We start from the raw sequence: 832 nt of genomic DNA on the forward strand, positions 1-832 counted from the left end.
ATTTGTAATAAGAAAATTTTAAATATATTAGTAATATAAACTAATTAATTAATTAATTAATTAGAGAGAAATAAGTAAAAAAAAAATTAGATGATTTAATTTGCTAGTTGGAAATATGAAATACAACTACCATACCCAGAATAGACAAATATCAATTAACAAAAAGATTTCTTGTTCTTGAATGCAAGTCCTTTTCAGCCACTATTTCATATTGTATATTATTTTCAAAAGTGCAAATTGTTTCATATTTCTTCATTATATAAATTTTTTTTATAAGATATGATCGAATAACTGACTAGGAAAGATGAGCTACCAGAATATGGGTACAACAAATGGCATTCCACTAGCCAATAAGAAAATAAACTAACAAAAACACTTGTTCGGAAATCGTAGGAATAAATAAATAAATAAAGCGATAGAATTCATTTACTCCTACAGAGAAGTTATATTATGCTATCATTTATGACTTTTAGAAATTTTATTCTTGTAAAATATATTATTAATCTCCAATAAAATTAGAAGGGGAAAATACAATTAGTTCAACTATTATATACTACGAAAATTCAAGTACAATTAACTTCGTATAAAATTAAATGTTAAAAATTATTAAATAATATAATAAATTTGACTAAATTCTCGTTTAATACCTAAGTTTCCACCACTATATATTTTCAACTAAAATATGAGCATAATATATTGGATAACTGTTCTATGTGTTCCCTAACTTTGTTCATATCATATGATAGATCCACACTGCCTAACATTATTGCAAAATTGTTATCTGTATGAATAAGGTTAAAAGTGAGAAATTTCCGATCCGTTATGTGCTATC

General features: G+C 24.2%; 1 protein-coding gene across 1 annotated transcript in view; it reads right to left on the reverse strand.

The window, feature by feature from the left end:
* Positions 1-832, reverse strand: part of LOC107644780 (F-box protein PP2-A13) — a 4,659-nt gene that overhangs the window by 2,240 nt on the left and 1,587 nt on the right. The gene's annotated exons all lie outside the window — the stretch shown is intronic.

This window comes from Arachis ipaensis, chromosome B05, assembly GCF_000816755.2.
Source record: "Arachis ipaensis cultivar K30076 chromosome B05, Araip1.1, whole genome shotgun sequence".
Taxonomy (NCBI): Eukaryota; Viridiplantae; Streptophyta; class Magnoliopsida; order Fabales; family Fabaceae; genus Arachis; species Arachis ipaensis.